Source organism: Lepisma saccharinum, chromosome 2 (genome assembly GCF_977018435.1).
Source record: "Lepisma saccharinum chromosome 2, izLepSacc3.1, whole genome shotgun sequence".
NCBI lineage: Eukaryota > Metazoa > Arthropoda > Insecta > Zygentoma > Lepismatidae > Lepisma > Lepisma saccharinum.
The window spans coordinates 153,635,545-153,655,378 of record NC_139230.1 but is presented as its reverse complement, the minus strand read 5'-3'; positions in this window follow the sequence as shown (position 1 = coordinate 153,655,378).

The window sequence follows — 19,834 nt, the reverse complement described above, 5'->3', positions numbered from 1 at the left end:
GTGTTTAGTTCAGCATGTTGGCTGTAAATCTAACTATATATTCCTCCTGATTAAAAATTTGTTTTTATATCTATTTAAAAATCTAAACCAACCTCACTTCAACATAGTACACCCTGGACTGAATTTTGCAGACTAACGAGGATCTGTCGTCCGGACCTACGGCCAGTATAATCTTAGTCAGACTGTGTGTGTGTGTGTGTTGTCCTTTTTTGTGCTGAGTGTCGGTTTACAGCCTCATCTTTTAACCCAGGTAAGGATATTTTATATTTTAGCTTTCAGACACACTTTAATTTTTGTAATGATAAGAGGCTGGGCCTCATATAGTGTGATGGGTGTAAAATAGCCTAAGTTTTGACGCACCCAAATTATTAATTTAAGTTCAAAAAAATCTTAACATAGCAGATGTTTCAAAACACCTATTGATCTACTGAAAACAGTACTTAGAGAAACTGTTATTTTTTTTTCAGTATTGTGTGTAATAGTTAAGCTTAATATAGTGGCTGTAAATATTACATTATATTCCCCCTTATTAATTTTTTATTTAAATCTTTTTGTAAATCTGAACATAGTAGATGTTTCAAAATACCTATTGATCTATTGAAAACAGTAGACAACATTTTCAGATGGGTAAGTAGAAAAGTGACATGAAATAATACCAAAAGAAACCAACCATTATGAATTTGTTACATACTTCTTTTTATTGTACTTTCCAAAACCTAGTAGCTCGAAATAATACATAGCATGTGATTTACTAGACAGTTTGCTTTTCTGTGATTGTTTCATCATGCCCAGTCAGGGATTACTACACTTCAAGGTAAAAGGGGAAGGGGAAGGGGAAGAAATGCACCACAGCACCATGACGTATAAAGTAACGTTTTCACAGGCATCCAATAAGGGTTCACCTGACCTTGCCTTCTCCATGGCAGTATGGTCTAAGGTGCTGAGCTTTGGACTCCAACTGGGTTTGAGTCTGCCTGGGTTCTTGGTCTGTCTATAGGACCAGTGGCAACCCACCATTGTGAGGAAATTGGGGAGCTATGATGCCTGGTGTAACCTGGTCTCGGATATCATCTATAGCAGCTGAAGGTTCGACATGCTGAACCTACGTCACCCCGTTAACAGTTGAAGATCTCCACCACTTTAGGTAGGATTGTGGGAGGGAAACTGGAAGTCGGGAGAGAGGCCAAGGCCCTTTGAGGGCTGTCGCGCCATGGGTTATAAAATATGAAAACTATTCCATCCGTAAATCTAATAACTCATCATCGTCAAGTGAGATTTTTCTTTGTATATCTCCTGCAATACTAATTAGTTTCTAAGGGAGGTAATGAGATGGACAGAGAGATATAAATGAAATTCGTAACCCTTGATAACCCAGCTGGTGTTATAATATGAGTTGACTGTTTAAAAAATGAAGAAGCACTAACACCGTTTTATATTCACATACCTCTTTACAATTCCTGAGCACATAACTACATATGAACCAATCTAGCATACACTAGAGCCTTGACATCTCAATACCTATGGGGTATCATACAATTACAATCAAAACCTCAATTTTCCAAGCCATAGCCTCTCCATGTAAAATGACTTCGACATAAATATAGCAGATTTTGCTGTAATCTTTTGTAACATTCATACCACCTTTCTTTGCTACAAAAGAGTGTTTGTGTGTGTTGTTTACAATGATATATAAAGACAGGTGGGGATTATATTTCTAAGTCACGTTGAACGAATTTGACTTTTAGGTTCTAAAAAGTGTGCTTTTATGTTCCTAAAATAGGCTGTAAAAATCCTTAAATAGGTTCAAAAAACCATAAAACAGGTTATCAAAATTACAAAATAGGTCCTAAAATCTTGAGTTAGTTTTGAAAAATCCTGAAGTAGGTTCAAAAAAATTTTTAAATGTTCAAAATTCCTGAAAAATGCTGATTATATATAGTGTCGCCGGCAATGCAAATGGGACACCTATATCCTGAATTAGCACTATTTTGCATAACGTTATGTGTGTTGCCTAACCCTAAGGTGATGACAGAACTTGCCATTGGAAATTTGCTATTAAAATCCACTCTTCACCGTCCACAGTCACACTCCGCAATTTTGTCTGTGAGGATCATCTTATATGCTGAAAATATTTTTTCAACAAAAACATAGTGGTGCAAACTAATATGCTGAAATGTTAGTTTGCAAGCATTGAAGTGATGCGAAATTGAGCATGACCACACAGATCAGAGCATTTTGGATTGTACAGGCTACAGTGGCACCAGACATTTTGCTTTGTTTAGAGCTTTGAAAAATTACCATACTACATGCCTGTAGTATTATATGGCTGTGAAACTTGGTCCTATACATTGAAAGAGGAACATAAATTGAGAGTATTTGAAAATAAGATCCTTAGGAAAATATTTGGACCTAAAAGGGATGAGGAGACAGGTGAGTGGAGAAGGTTACATAATTTAGAACTACATAATATGTATTCATGTCCAGATATTATTAGAATAATAAATCAAGAAGACTTAGGTGGGCAGGCCATGTGGCATGAAAGGGAGAGGAAAGAGGAGTTTACAGGATTCTTGTTGGGAAACCTGATGGTAAGAGACCTGTAGGAAGGCCAAGACGAAGATGGAGGGACAACGTTGAGATGTACCTAAGGGAAATCGGTGGGGATAGAAAAGAGTATATAGAACTTGCTCAAGATAGGGAAAGATGGAAGGCCTGTGTTGCTCCAGCCATGAACCTTCGGGTTTAAGAAGGCTAGAGAGTTAGTTAGTTAGTTAGTTACAGTTTATTTATTATATTTCCTTTTGCATAAGCTTTCCTCCATCAGTACTTAGATTAGATAAATTTCCGGCCTAACACAGAAAATGAACTCATATTTCAAAATCCTTTTAGTATGTTATGTAGCCATGTTTTAATGGATGTCTTGCTTAAAATCATAAATGTAATCCTTATAGTTCTCTTGTGTCACAGGTTTGAAGTGACCATAGCAGAGCAGCGTGTGACTTTTACCAAATGTGAGAAGATAGCAGTCATCAAGTACCTCTTCGCAAAGAATATGGGAGCGAAGGAAATTTTTGATGAATTTACACAGACAATGGCCAATGACGGTCCCTCATATAGCACTGTGAAATTGTGGATGGCAGAGTTCAGGACGGGGAGGATGAGCACCGAAGATGAGGAGAGGTGGGAAGGTCCAAAACAGTGGTGACCTTGGAAACTGTGGATAGTGTACACGACATGATCCTCGCAGACAGGTGAATTGGTCTGTCATGTATTGCAGACCCTAGGGATTCGTGTGGACCATGTGCATTACATCGTGCATGAAGAACTGGGTATGAAAAAATTGTCGGCCAAGTGGGTGCCCAAACTTCTCACAGCTGATCACAAGCGGGCAAGACGGGCCATTTTTCAGCGAGTGCTTCCAACTTTATTAAACAAATTGTTACTGTGGATGAAACATTATTACACGTATATGATCCTGAGACAAAAACTCAGTCTATGCAGTGGCGCCATAGTGGGTCACCAAGGCTGAGGAAATGTCGCAGACAAACATCCACAGGGAAAGTGATGGGTGTCATTTTTTGGGATTGTGGGAGGGTTATACTTAGCGAATATCTGGAAAAAGGCACTACATTGAACGCTGAACAATATGTGAATATTTCTGGACAAATTGCATGCCACTTTGAAGGAAAAGAGGCAAGGAAAACTACCGCAATGCATCGCCTTCTTGCAAGTCAATGCTGCTTGCCACAAGGCAGGCATTACGATGCAAAAACTGCATGAATTGAAGTTCGATTTCATTGACCATCAATCTTATTATTCAGATCTAGCCCCCTCAGACTATTATCTTTTCCCAAAACGTAAGATGCACCTGAAAGGTACTGAATTTAGTGACACAAAAGACGTCATAGCGGCTGTAGAGGCATGCTTTGCAGCACGAGACAAACTCTTTTTTCATTATGGGATAGAATTGTTGCAGGATCGCTGTACCAAGTGTGTCAACTTGAATGGGAACTACATTCAGTAAAATCCCATCACTGTGTCCCTGCCACCATGTTTTCATTGCTAGGCTGGAAACTTATCTAATCCCCTTGTATTTCCTTTCTTTTCCTGTCTTAGAACCTAATAAACACCATTTAATGCTTACAAGATTAATGAACTTTCACCAAAAGTAATTCTGATATCTACAAATTCCTTATGTACATTATTATATAAATATAGCACTTTGGCAAAGTAGTTGTTTCTTATAGTAAATATCTAACTCGGCAGGATGTAATCTCCACTAGGATTAAGGATGCATGCTGGGTAAAAAATACCCACAATAAAATTGCTTTTAAAGAACAAATTTAATTGTTTTTAATCATGTAGGTAACTTCAATGATTAACCTTATTTTATTAAGCAAGGGTAAAGTTGAGAAAAGAAGGAAAAAGGCAAAAAAATGAGTGCTTTCTGCCATAATGTGAGGACATGCTCTGGGTTAAAAATATCAGGGGAAAAATATTCTTTAGTATGAAATTTACATGCCAAGATGGCTGCCAGGAGTAGAAAGCTGTCAGATTGCGCTCTGAAAATGACTGGCTTTTCGGCAATCGTTGTTTATTTCTGTGTTATTTTACTGTGCACGAGTGTCAGGCTATCACTTCTGAATGTCCACGGCAAAAAAAAAATAGCCTTTGTGAGTGGAAATGCAGTGAGAGAAGTTTTGTTTTTCCAGCGACAGGCGTCTTCCCGGCATGCTTCCCAGCCTTGCCGAGGGAGATATGTTGTATGGACAGCGGCCAAGGTAAGCTCTGACCTCACTGGCTGTTGAACTTTCTCTTCCTTGTGTTGTTGTGTGGGGACATTAAGTTGAATCCAGGCCCCATGCCAATGGGAAACCAATTCAACGCTTACTATCAAAATGTGCAGAGCATTAAAAATAAACTTGCTGACCGCACTATGATTGCAGATTTCATGGAACAAGATTGCATTGCAATCACTGAGACGTGGCTTAATGACAGTGTTCTTGATTGCAAACTGCCATTTTCGCAAAACTTCAACATATACAGGAAGGATAGAGGATCAAGGGGTGAGGGAGTGATGCTTTATGTGAATAGCAAGGGGAAAAGTGTGGTGCGAGGTGACCTAGAGCGTGATTGTGAAATATTATAGGTGGAGGTGCTTCTCGCCAAAAAAAGCAAATTATTCATTGGCTGTTTTTATAGATCACACAAAACTTGCCCTCTGGCAGTTCTAGAGGCTTGCTACGATTCAGTACTGTCAGCATCCTCTATGGGAGATGTAATTCTTTTCGGAGACTTTAACCTCTCTATCACATGGACAGACTCCATGCACGGCATTGCAAAAGACAACTAGGAGAACTATTTCATGAATTACTTCATTCATGGCCTCGGACTTCATCAGCACAACTTGCACAATACTCGGAAAAACAGCAACCTTGACTACATTGTTTCCTCCCTCCCTTCAGCACACGTCACCCCTTCGAGAAACCTCATCCCTTTGGACCCCGAATCACTGGACCCTGAATTCTGGCTCCCGGACCACCTGAGAAATCAATGACCTACCATTCCCAGATGCAAACACCTCATTTGGCTCAAAGCACCCTGGAGCGACATCAATTCAGCACTGGATTCCATCCCCTGGACGATTCTGGAAAGTGAAAGTTTGGAGGATGCGTGTGACGTGCTGACAGATGTAATTCACGCAGTGATAAAGGATTACGTACCACTTAAGAAAACTAAATCAAGCAAGTTATATTCTTGGTTCGACTCTGAACTCTTACTTGCCCTGGGAAACCGAAAAAAAGCATGGGATCTCTGGAAACAATTTCCTAACGAGTACACTCGAAAAACCTTCAAACCTTCACCGATTTAAGACACCACTGTAAAAAGTTGCAAAAAATTAAATATAGTGAATACATCGGGGCTATCACAAACAACATAAAATTAAATCCCAAACATTTTTGGTCACTCACCAACTCTAGGAGGAAAAATTCCCGAATACCTTTCGAAGTAAAGCATGACTCAGCACACACAGAGGGCCTTGACAGAGCTGATCTCTTTAACTCCTTTTTCTCTAAAAATATAGTGTCAAATACACCGGCTTCTTCTCTTCCTAATCTTGCTCCAGTTTGCTGTCACTCTCTGACATCTCTCTCCATGTCTCCAGGAGAAGTTCTAAGCATCCTATCTTTGTTGCCTGAAAATCGTGCAAATGGTCCTGACGAAATCCCTATTATTTTCTCAAAAACACTGCTTCTTCTCTCGCTATTCCCTTTTCAATTTTATTAAACAGATGCTTCAATGAGGCAACATTCACGGATTCATGTAAAAAGGCTAATGTGGTACCGTTATACACGTTTTACAAATCTTTCGTTTCACCTAAACTTGATTATTGTTCTCCGATCTGGTCTATGGCATGCCCCTCAAAATTAGATAAACTAAATTCTGTTCTAAATTTCTTCCTGGCCTTGTTCGCCACCGAATTCCATCCACAAAACATTTACAAAAGTCTATCCTTCTGAAAATTCTAAATATCCATACCCCTCATGATAGACACATACTTGCAGACCATATTTTCCTCCATAAAATAACCAATGGGAACATAAGAAGTAATCGCCTTCTTCAAGAAATTCACTTTCGAGTACCATCCCGCACCACAAGGAGCACTCAGCTTTTCACATATCAGAAACCCAGATTAAGCCTAATACAACGTTCTCTCCTCCACAGACTAGCCGGCCAATACAACAATCTACCAAACCAAGTTGATATTTTTAAAAACCAGTCACGTTTTAAAAAGCTACTGTGTAACAACATGTTACACATGTCTCATATGTATGTATGCACAAACATGAAGTATGGAGGGAAAAAATTATGTATTTTAGTTTATGTTATTATTATTTATTGTTACTTCCATTGTTATTTTTGTTATTTCCATTGTTATTACATTCCAATGTAAAATGGCCAAAGCTGTATTTGGAATTCTCTGGTAAATAAATAAATAAATTGTTATTGTAGCATGTAATACCATCATTGATTAACCCAATTTTATTAATTCTGAACACTTGCATTGAAACACACAATTGTTAAAAATGTAAAAAAAAAAAGAACATGTAGAAATACCAAACTGATGAGTGCACATTGGGTGAAATTTACCCAGGCAGTGTTTCTATGTCCCTATATTCCTCCTGATTAAAAATTTGTTTTTATATCTATTTAAAAATCTAAACCAACCTCACTTCAACATAGTACACCATGGACTGAATTTTGCAGACTAACGAGGATCTGTCGTCCGGACCTACGGCCAGTATAATCTTAGTCAGACTGTGTGTGTGTGTGTGTTGTCCTTTTTTGTGCTGAGTGTCGGTTTACAGCCTCATCTTTTAACCCAGGTAAGGATATTTTATATTTTAGCTTTCAGACACACTTTAATTTTTGTAATGATAAGAGGCTGGGCCTCATATAGTGTGATGGGTGTAAAATAGCCTAAGTTTTGACGCACCCAAATTATTAATTTAAGTTCAAAAAAATCTTAACATAGCAGATGTTTCAAAACACCTATTGATCTACTGAAAACAGTACTTAGAGAAACTGTTATTTTTTTTTCAGTATTGTGTGTAATAGTTAAGCTTAATATAGTGGCTGTAAATATTACATTATATTCCCCCTTATTAATTTTTTATTTAAATCTTTTTGTAAATCTGAACATAGTAGATGTTTCAAAATACCTATTGATCTATTGAAAACAGTAGACAACATTTTCAGATGGGTAAGTAGAAAAGTGACATGAAATAATACCAAAAGAAACCAACCATTATGAATTTGTTACATACTTCTTTTTATTGTACTTTCCAAAACCTAGTAGCTCAAAATAATACATAGCATGTGATTTACTAGACAGTTTGCTTTTCTGTGATTGTTTCATCATGCCCAGTCAGGGATTACTACACTTCAAGGTAAAAGGGGAAGGGGAAGGGGAAGAAATGCACCACAGCACCATGACGTATAAAGTAACGTTTTCACAGGCATCCAATAAGGGTTCACCTGACCTTGCCTTCTCCATGGCAGTATGGTCTAAGGTGCTGAGCTTTGGACTCCAACTGGGTTTGAGTCTGCCTGGGTTCTTGGTCTGTCTATAGGACCAGTGGCAACCCACCATTGTGAGGAAATTGGGGAGCTATGATGCCTGGTGTAACCTGGTCTCGGATATCATCTATAGCAGCTGAAGGTTCGACATGCTGAACCTACGTCACCCCGTTAACAGTTGAAGATCTCCACCACTTTAGGTAGGATTGTGGGAGGGAAACTGGAAGTCGGGAGAGAGGCCAAGGCCCTTTGAGGGCTGTCGCGCCATGGGTTATAAAATATGAAAACTATTCCATCCGTAAATCTAATAACTCATCATCGTCAAGTGAGATTTTTCTTTGTATATCTCCTGCAATACTAATTAGTTTCTAAGGGAGGTAATGAGATGGACAGAGAGATATAAATGAAATTCGTAACCCTTGATAACCCAGCTGGTGTTATAATATGAGTTGACTGTTTAAAAAATGAAGAAGCACTAACACCGTTTTATATTCACATACCTCTTTACAATTCCTGAGCACATAACTACATATGAACCAATCTAGCATACACTAGAGCCTTGACATCTCAATACCTATGGGGTATCATACAATTACAATCAAAACCTCAATTTTCCAAGCCATAGCCTCTCCATGTAAAATGACTTCGACATAAATATAGCAGATTTTGCTGTAATCTTTTGTAACATTCATACCACCTTTCTTTGCTACAAAAGAGTGTTTGTGTGTGTTGTTTACAATGATATATAAAGACAGGTGGGGATTATATTTCTAAGTCACGTTGAACGAATTTGACTTTTAGGTTCTAAAAAGTGTGCTTTTATGTTCCTAAAATAGGCTGTAAAAATCCTTAAATAGGTTCAAAAAACCATAAAACAGGTTATCAAAATTACAAAATAGGTCCTAAAATCTTGAGTTAGTTTTGAAAAATCCTGAAGTAGGTTCAAAAAAAATTTTTAAATGTTCAAAATTCCTGAAAAATGCTGATTATATATAGTGTCGCCGGCAATGCAAATGGGACACCTATATCCTGAATTAGCACTATTTTGCATAACGTTATGTGTGTTGCCTAACCCTAAGGTGATGACAGAACTTGCCATTGGAAATTTGCTATTAAAATCCACTCTTCACCGTCCACAGTCACACTCCGCAATTTTGTCTGTGAGGATCATCTTATATGCTGAAAATATTTTTTCAACAAAAACATAGTGGTGCAAACTAATATGCTGAAATGTTAGTTTGCAAGCATTGAAGTGATGCGAAATTGAGCATGACCACACAGATCAGAGCATTTCGGATTGTACAGGCTACAGTGGCACCAGACATTTTGCTTTGTTTAGAGCTTTGAAAAATTACCATGCACATGGAGGAAAGGAAATCGACAGAGAGTACGTTTCAAACACGTTCGTCATTGAATTTTTGCATGACTGAACAAAGCAAGCCTCTGTGTGACATAAAAATCCTGTAAAACCTTTAAAAATATATAAAAAACCAAAAAAGGGTTGATTTAGGCACATAAACCTAAAATAAGTTCTATCAAGCAAAATAGGTTTTTTAGGCACTATAAAACTTCATCAACTGTTGAGTTTTTTAATGAAATGCTGACATAACTTATTATTTCTTACATACCTGTAAAGGAAAAAACAGGTTAAAAACCTAAAATCCGAGGTCTACTTATAATCATGCCATATAAAGGAACGAACTTGTGGGGTACTGGTTATCACACTGGGTTGTCACCAGTGGTGTCGCGTGCGGTTCACATACGGGTGTTCACAATAATTTTTTTATACTGATTGGAGATTTAATACTCTCCCCTGTAACTTCATCTTCAACGATTTCCCCACAAAATCATGCTATATCTGAAGGAATACAATACTTTTTTATTCAATTAACACCCTTTTAATTATGATATTTACAATTAGTGAGGCTAGTGCAAACTAATTAGTATAACATGCAATCTGAGGTATGTACAACGCAAGATTATCATACTTCGCAATATACTTTCTATTACACAGACCATATGTTAACCAACCACATTCATTCAGGATTGAAAGCACGTGCATCGTTAGTGGGACAGAGAGGAGGACGCGTCCAATCCAGAAAAAAATTTTTTGTATATATAAGATATTTGGGTATTGTACAGGATGTCCCCTCGTCCCACCCATATTAACTAGGTTGTGATGCTGTGATTGATGTATCAGTCAATGTGACATTGCTTGTATTCCTTCTTTCCTAGTGTTTTGTATTTTCCCTCCTAGCCATGGTTCAGAGAGGGCCTCCCCGATGATAATGTCTTGGCCTTGTAATCAAAGGGTCCCGGGTTCGAAACCCGGTGGAGGCACAAGTGGTTTGAAGTGTAGGTCCAGTCCCGATTATCCTTACTGTGCATAAAGTGGACTTAAAACAACAAATCAATCAATCAAACATATTTACCATCCTTGATCTTATACATTGCACGAAACGAATCGTTCCAATTCAGATGCAGTCTCCTTTTAAGCAAGTCGCATGTGCAAATGGTAACAAACTCTCAGGATGTGTCCTGTGTTTGTCCATTACTGGCCGCCTCCAAACAATAAACAAGGAAAACAAAATTGCGCATTCACAATGTTGCACCCACATAACCAATTGTACTTCGTGTACCAGTAATTTTTTGAATGTTCTTTTAATAACGCATTTGGGAGTACTTATCTCTTGTACAATGTAGAGGTCCAGCTTTTTACTTAAGTTCGTTCTGCTTCGCTCAATCACGAAAATGACTTTTCTTTCAAACTCCTAACAGTATTCACAAAACTCAACACTACACCACACACGGGCACGTCTGAAAACCAGTGCACATAATTTCACCCCCCAACCGCTTGTCAATAGATATCTTGCTTTCGACATCGACACTAACCGCCATTTACCCGTTGCCGCCAAAGAGCATAGGCTTTTTTGTTGCCCCGAAATACTAACGGTACTTGATCTTTCCAAAACAAACATGCCCCCTTACAGTTCTTCCACCGCAGCAGTGTTGCCAACAATTGAAATGCAGAAGTTGCTAAATCTTCAACATTCGCTAATTAAAAATCGCTGAATCAAATTTGCTGGTGAAAAATGCAAAATGTATTTTTAAAAAAATGCTGTGGGGAACAACTTACACCAGGTTTATTCAAAGTATGTGCATTTATATGCACATTAAAAATGCACTTTATTTCAATTGTGATATTATTTCAACCTTCTAACTTCAAAAAAGAATATATATATATATATATATGTAGTAAAAATACAGCTCTAGTTTTCTGAAAGTTATATTTTGTTCTTTACAATAAGCATATTCTAATTACGTAGAGAATAGTAAAAACGATTTACTAATATCAATTGATAACTTTTTTTGGTAACAACTATTTAGGCCATACAACCCCATACTATTCTGAGTATAGTTACCAGAGAAATGAGCGTTGAATTGATGTAAATGTAGTCGGCACTTTCCTTTGGAATTTAAGTTGTTGAGAGTTATTTCTTTGGCATGAAAAACGTCGATTACTAAAGAAAGTTGCACAGTCTGAATTGCCCTTAGACGCACATGCGCAAATCATATAAACTTTGAAAGATATTATGTAACTCCTGCAGACTAGTTTCTAAAGAAAAGTTCACTATTCCGTGAATTTTAGCACTTACTGGAATTTAAAATCCGGCAGGTTTAGCGACTTCTCACTAAAGATTGCAACTATGTAGCGCCAATCTTTTCGAGTCCTCCTAGATTTGCCTTGTATATGCTGCACCCTGGTGCCGAATGTAAGAAGTATTGCCGCTTGGATCAGGGTTCGCACCACAATGTTCGCACAGCGCAATGAACATTTTCGGGCTATAGTGGCCAACCAAGCCCCTTAGCTGCCAGTTCACAACACAGCAATTGTGTTCATTGCAATCCGTGGAACACCATGGGAGTCAGTGTTACCAACTATCTAGAAAAGTTATCAGACGTGAAAGACGTCGTGTCATTAAATTGTGTGTGTATACTCGAACATCAAAAAAGTATTATTTCGAAGAAATATATCTGTGTGCATTTAATATGTACGTAATTTAGAACATACACATGAGTGTTCACGTGCTCATGCGAACATTATCACGCGACGCGCCTGGTTGTCACTCTAATAGTTGTAGGTTCAAATCCCCATGGTGGAAGAAACTTTTCGTAAGCTTTATTAGTTCCCCATTGTTACTATTTGAATTAGTCTTTGAAATTAACCATGAAAGATTATACAATATAGCTCTCTGTCTCTTTCAACATGAAAAGAGGGCCTTCCCCATGGCACAGTGGTAGCGTCATTGCCTTGTAATCAAGGGGTCCTGGAATCGATACATGGTGGAGGTACAAGTGGTTCGGATCCCACTTTAAACTGTAGGTTCAGTCCCAATTAACCTTACTGTGCATAAAGTGGACTTAAAACACCAACTCAAACCAAACTCAACATGAAAAGATGAGGATAGATTTCTTATTGAGTACTGTGTGGCAAGATGACGCAGCAGGCAAGATGTTGAACGTGAAATTTTTCATATATACCAGACGATAAGTACATGACGTTAGTGTTGACGTAATTGCCACGCAAAGGGTGAAATAGGTTGTGCCGGACACTAAGTGTGAACAGGAGAAGCTATAAAGGTAAGTTATTTTTTGATACGTTCTTATTATTTTACACTCTTGGAATTTCTATAATATAGACCATACTAAGACATAAACGGTTGCAGTAATAACTTGTTTGATGTGACGATCTCTGGAAAACAGTTCCATCAGTGAATGGCGCTTATTTGCTGTTAAGCTGTGCTAGCAATGGCGGAAGTATGTGTTAACATGTTGTGGGGCAAGACGGTGAGGGCAAGATGGCATACTGCCCAAACTTGCCCGCAACTTGTTCTAAAAACTATGTATTCCAAAATATTAGGCATTATTATTATTATTATTATTATAGTATCTATTTCTATAGCTAGTAGGCATTCCAATAAAATAAGAGATAGTACAAAGCAATGTTAAACTGTATTACTTGTGTTAGAAAATGAGGTAAAACTAAATGAGTATATAGACTTGAACCTATGCGGAAAATGATAGGTAAGAGATAGATAAAGGATGAGAAGTGCTGTATTAAGCAAGTCTGAAAAATAAAGTATTAGTATTATTATTTTGAAAATTATTCGTGTTTTGAAGTGAAATCACAGTGCTCAAAACACACTTATACTAGACTATTCTGTTTATTTTAACCAATATGCCTCCTTCATTTGCAGGAAGATGGTTCGTACGTATGTGAGAAAGTCAAACAGAGAATATGCCTGTACCAAGGAAAAGATAGAACAAGCCAAGATACTGATGCAACAGGGTGGCAGTAAAAGGATGGCTGCTGCTGCGGTAGGTGTTCCTGAGAGCAGTCTTAGTCGAAATTTGAACAAGAACATTTCAAGATGAACAATTCAAGAATTCATTTCTAATCTTTTTTGTGTGTTCTAATATGCAAGGATTCTTTTTAAAGGACCATAGTCATTACTCTATCTTTTATATTCACTTGATTTAGTGAATAGATTTAGCTAAATTAGAAATGTTACATGAAAATAATAATATTAATTTATTGTTCTTCTTTTTTATTTTTCCATATAATTAGCAGCAGTTGCAGTTCTTCACTCAACTCAAAGTTTGGGTTGAAATATATTAGATGGAAACGTTAGATTAGAAATGTTAGATGACAATGTGTCATTGAGACTACAATTTTTCAACCCCAGTTCTTCTCCTGTAAACCAAAGTTTTCAGTTTGTAACCAAGAATAATAAAATTCTTCAAAATTAAATTCGGAATATTGGAATGAACACATTGTAAAACTGCATTGTGTCATCTTTCCCCACAGTTTGCGCCATCTTGCCTGATATGTGGGGCAAGATGAATATTTTCACCTTCTTAGCGAACTTATTCATTGCTCCTTAGTTCTGTACATTATCTTAATAATACTTGCAGGTTGCATATTAGAAATGTGTAGGATCTGTATCAAAAAAATGTTGCAATGTCCTTATTCATCTCTTTGATATAAAGCCTAATATCTTAAGTGCGCTATCCTGCACCATACTCCTTTTATTAGAATTGGTAATTTTAGTGGTCTAAACACATCTAAAATCCAAAACTCTAGATAGACGTTATTTTCCTACTGAATTCTAAGTCCACTTTATATACAGATAGGCTAACCGTGAGTGGACCTACAGTTTAAAGAGAGATACGAACTACCACCGGGTATAATACCCAGAACCCCTTGTTATCCTGCATTGAACTTCAACAAACAGCTTCATTCTCATATCTAAAATAAATTTACATTTAATATGGTATTTATAAGAAAGTCATTATTGTTTGTTTTTATTACTGAATGTCAAACATATTATTTAAAAAAACATATTATTATTACTGAAAAATCACTTCTTCTACCCATCTCTCTCAATATCTTTCTGTTCCTCTCTTCCCCCTCCCCCCGACACCACACACACACATGCATCAAAATAAATATTTTTTTAGGCTTGTATGTGTATAAATATAAAAATTCAATACCCAGAAAATACTATTTATTTTCTACTTTCCGTCACCCCTCTTCCTCGCACACACCCAAAAAATGAACAATTGAAGAGTAAGCAGCATATGAGACACATTGCTGAATTCTTGTATTCCCTTCTGAAATAGTGTTTAAATAGATTGATTTTCAACATTGTTGATGTGATTGTATGTCATTTTATTTTATTTAACATAAATCTACTGTTAACATGACAAGTGTGGTGAATCCAAAATTTTAGAATGTTGCGATGGAAATATAGAAAATATCCTACAACCCCTCATTATTATAGGCTTTCCCCAGAGCATTGTGGTAAAGTATCGACGTCTTGTAATCAGTGTGTACTTTTCTGAGTTTCAGTCAAGTCGCATAATGTTTCAAATTCCAATTTAAAAGTAGCCCGAGTCGTGATTAGTCTATGTGTGCATAAAGTGATGTTAAAATGAACTTTTGACCTCAATAATGCAATTTGTGTATTTTTCTCCAGCTGCGGTTCCCTCTTTTCCCGAAAAATAATGAAATATTATAATCATTAACTCAACAAATAAAAAGGCATCTCTAAATGAACTCTAACTGGGAGCCAAGGTCAAGAGTGCTGCCAAACTGCAGTAACACATGAAAATATATGAGTGGATCACTATTGCTACATACAACATACATATGTATGTTACATGTATTACATATACTCACCTTCTCGTAGTCTACTCCAACTTCTGAAAATTCTGAGCTGGAACTAGATTTGTCAGAGCCAAGTTCAAGGATAGTTAATTTTCTTCGTCTCTGTGGGTGGTCATTATCTGATGTCCTATCAGCTACTTGATCTTTGTATGTTGCCATCTTCTGAAATGAAAAAAATATTTGAATAAGTACCAATATGCATGTACAATACATTATACAATATGCAGGTGATAAAACCAAACAAAAATACATGTATTAAAATCTTACTTTTTAAATTAAATTCCAAAGAAATTCAAAAATAGGTTTTTTGGGGTTTGGACACATCCACTTCATATGATACGTATTTGAAAACAATATTTAAGTGATTGTGATCCAAAATATCAGCTCTAATAACAAGTAAACGATGGATAAATTTCAAATAACAGCTGCAAAAGTGGCATGGTGAGACTTTTCAAAAGTGTTATCAGCCATCAGTATGACAATTATGAATGCTAAACATTATCACCCCCTTCCCCAGAAAAAAAAAGCATGACCTCGATATTTGTTCATCTCGTTCTTTTTTTTTTTTTTTTTTGCAATCCCCACAGTGATTTAGCCACAAACACTCCTACAAAGAACTATCACTCATGAAACAGTTACCACGAAAATCCAATGAATAGTCAATTCTTCATCTGTCTCTCATGGGCGTCCGGAAGGGGAGGCAAGGTCAACCAAAAATTATGTATTTCACACATATAATTTCATTTTAGCCACAATAATGTGTGTTAATTATTGCATGAACATCATAAATTCAAATTTAAGCAATGTTTTTTTTAAAGAGAACAACACTATTTTTGGAAAAAATATGCCTTGTTTGCCCCCCCCGGGAAAAAATACCTTCCTTGCCCCTCCCTGGAAAAAATCCTGCGGACATCCATGCTGTCTGTTTTTTTTGCAATGAGGTGCAAAGGGGAAGAAGAAGAATGACACTTTTCTCGGTCAGTTTGACGTTTGTGTGGTGAGCAGACAACAGAACTCCCCTCCTCCAGTGACAGTCAAGAGGAAGGGAAGCCCAGCTGTACGTACTACTGTTGCCAACTTAATATTTTGGAGCAAGGTTTGCCCAAATCACGAATTGCACCAAGGAACTACACTCTGTAAAAAAAAATTAGCATCACTTCATTACTTTTGGTTGACAGCATTTCACTCGTGAATTATCAGTTGTTTTATTGATTTAATTCGACTTGTCGATTTGTTTTCCTAACAATTATATAAAACACTATATCTGTACAATATATTTTTATTATTTAAGTCATAGTTACGTACATAATGCACTTTATAGAACTAATAACAAAATTATTGCAAATATAACTTGTGGAACGTTTTCGCACAAAGACAATTTTTACAAGTATAAAGATTGAACAAAGGATTTAAATGCATCATGATATGTCAATTTGTAATGATAGTAAGTAAATACATTGACTAGTACTTAGTCTGGCCACCCCTGGCCTTCCTAAGTGCTTCCAACCTTCGAGGAATGCTATGAATGAGATTTTGACAATATTTGACCTCAATTTCATTCCAAACATGTACAATTGCTGCCATAAGTTCCTCTTTGGATCTGTACGTGTGATTACCAAGTTTTTTGCACATAATAGCCCACTGGTTTTCTATAGGATTCATGTCTGGAGAGTTGGGCGGCCACCAAAGTCTTTCAATATTCATATCATGAAACCAGTTATTCACCACCTGAGCACGGTGACTGGTTGCATTATCGTCTTGAAAAATAAAGTAGTCCAAATTCTGTCCAGAAAAATGATCTCCTGCAGTTTGTAGAACTTTCTGATTCAGGATTTCCAGATATTGATCAGCCTTAACGGTCCATGTGCAAATATGCATCCTGCCAATCCCCTTTGCAGAGAAACAAGCCCAAATCATAACACTGCCACAAAACTTTTGACTCTCTAAACTATAAGATTTTGCAAGTTCTTCTCCCTTCCGCATCCACAGTTTAACTGAGCTGTCATTTCGCAGCAATTTAAATCGTTTTTCATCAGAAAATATCACATGTTCCCAATCTGTATCATTCCATGCGCCATAACGTGTGACAAACTCACATCTAGCTTTTGCATGTGCGTCAGTTAGTCTGGGTTTTTTACGTGGGACGTGTTTAGAAACACCATGTTTCTTTAGTCGGGATACTACAGTAGCATGAATAAGATTAACTCCCACCTCATTTTGAAGTTTATGTGCAATTTGGCGTGAACTCATTAATCTATTCTTCAGTGCCATGTCCTTTATCATACGATCCAGTCGAGGTGATGTCTTTTTCTTTCTGCCACAGTGACTTCTCAGTAATAATTTTCCATGTTCTTGTTGCTTTTGCAGCCAGCGGCTAACTGTGAATTGATGCATTTGAAGTTGTCGACCAATTTCTCTCTGAGAATGACCATCCATATGCAAAGCAAGAACCATTCCTTGCTTACGTGATGAAATGTCACACTTTCTGCCCATTTTTTTCGAGAAAACACGCTCAAATACACTACACACCACCAGAACACTTCACAAATATGATAACGTATCCAAACTGTTAATAATGAACATGCAGTTTGCAACATAAAACACGTCACAAGTTGCACTACTAACAATCGTTTTACAGATTCCTGACAATTGATTACAAAGCCTTGCAGCAGTAACTGATTGCAACACCCTCTAGCGGACACTCCAAACAATAAATCAACAAAAGAATAACACCACACTATGCAGTGATACCAGACCAATACTTCAATCAATTGATTTCAAGTTGTGCAGGAAAGATGCATGCATGCGAAACTCAAAATTATCAACATCCGTAATAAGAATACAGTGATGCTAATTTTTTTTTACAGAGTGTATATTTTCGTCTACTACCTAATTGGTCTCATTTGTAGTTAAATCCAGCCTTGACTTTGCAGTCTACCTCTAGTTGCTACACAGAAATAGTACCCCCATCTTTTCTGCCAATCCAATTTGACAACACTAGCCTGTGTCCCGCAGGCCTCACCAGTAACTGGGCCCCTAAACAAGCATAGGAATAACCCCAGAGCACACTTGCCCCAAAATGCACTCTGGGGCAAGTGTGCTGCTCTTCCCTTGCATTGGCGCCTTCTGCTCTTGTTACCTCTTGAGAGTAGTGGTACGGTTTCCCTCTTCTCTTCTGTCAGCTGCAGAAAAAAATGCCCTCTACAATATCTACTTGACGGCAATGCTATTGGTTAATGTATTTAACAATGTTGTCATTTCATTGAAACAATTTTTTAATTCTTTACATTTTGCTGTATGCATGCCATGCCACTGAGCTGCACAAACATAGTCCCTGGACTGTTCTAGGAAGGTACACTGGGAGCCAAGGTTAAGAGTGTTGCCAAACTGCAGTAGCATGTGAAAATATATGAGTGGACACCATTGTGGTCCACATGACCACTGCAGGAATGTATGGGTTTCACAGCTAGTGACTTTGTGTGTTTGCGTTGCTCATCTAAATACTTCATATATGCTGCAAAGTTCAGGCGCATATATTGTAGGCTATCTAGGATATCGTCGAAGCCCATATTAAAATACAGGAAATAATCGAATCGCAAATTTAACCAATGCTTCATTCTCAAGTAACGACCAAGGGGTAAGCACTAGTGTATGGTCGTCTTTATTTATCATGAGGCTACTTTCTTTGAACCAGCAGGCAGTGCTTTCAACCCATGACATATTTGTGCTGGCAGGGACGACCTTGGTGATCCCTCGTGCTGGCTTCCAACCCCAAGCGCTGGAGACAGAAGGCTTCTCTGCATCCTGGAGATGTTGTAGTGTTGCCAACAATGGAAATATGAAATTCGCTAAATCACTGGGAAAAAAATATTATAGGCGAGGGTGTCAATGCAAATTATCCAAGCTAGGGGGATGCTTCACGAAAATTACATCACCTCCCCCCTCCAACCCTTCGAGCATTGCCCGTCTCTCTTCCACTTGCATGAATTTCGTCACATACAAGCATTATAAATCCGCCAAATTTAGTGATTTTCCCCTGAAGTTAGCACTCTGCGGCTCGTTGGAATTCCACTGTGGTCACAGCTATATGGGACATTCTGATGATGTCAGCCATGTTGCCATTCTGTTTCAAGCAACCCCCCTGTCAAAATGTCAAAACCTTTGCGCTCGCGGTGGGGTTTTGGCCCGAGCCATCCCTTCTGAACGGAAATACGTTTGGCAACATAAGCAGTCCTTGTTGTCATAGTAACTATTTACTGCACGTGTTTTCAACAACGCGGGTCGGTGTTTTTCGCAAAATGTGTATATATGGTCGAACGTGTCCAAGATCCGAGTTCCTTGTGTCGCCCACGTAGCATGTTTACCATTGATGGGATTGCTTTTTTTAAAAAAATTCAGTGAGCGAGGTCGTTTTGCTGTGCTGTGTTGTTGACATGTGTTGTGTTGTTCTGTGTTTTATTATTTGGTTATTCATGTGAGGAAACATTCTTCGATAAAGTGACCAAAAAATTCACACAAAAG